The sequence below is a fragment of the Penaeus monodon genome, chromosome 25 (genome assembly GCF_015228065.2).
Source record: "Penaeus monodon isolate SGIC_2016 chromosome 25, NSTDA_Pmon_1, whole genome shotgun sequence".
Classification (NCBI taxonomy): domain Eukaryota; kingdom Metazoa; phylum Arthropoda; class Malacostraca; order Decapoda; family Penaeidae; genus Penaeus; species Penaeus monodon.
The window spans coordinates 7,094,454-7,094,675 of record NC_051410.1 but is presented as its reverse complement, the minus strand read 5'-3'; the positions used below and the strand labels follow the sequence as shown (position 1 = coordinate 7,094,675).

General features: G+C 37.4%; 1 protein-coding gene across 1 annotated transcript in view; it reads right to left on the bottom strand.

Annotated features, from left to right (window-relative positions):
- LOC119589515 (synaptotagmin-1-like) overlaps positions 1–222 on the bottom strand; it is a 71,270-nt gene that overhangs the window by 14,481 nt on the left and 56,567 nt on the right. The window lies entirely within an intron of this gene.

The following is a 222-nucleotide window of genomic DNA, read 5'->3' as shown; positions in this document are numbered from 1 at the left end:
ATATATATTTTTCTTTTCCTTTTTTCCTTATCCGCATATTTTTCCCTTCAAGCTCCTTTTTCCATTCTTCCTTTCCCCTCAAGCTTCTTCCTATTCGCACCTACGTTCTCTTTTTCCTTAGTTCTTATTCGCACTCCAATATTTACCTCTCAGACTCTCCCATATATATATTTTTTCTTATTCGCACACCAACTCCCACGTCTCGTCTTCTGAAGCTCTTAT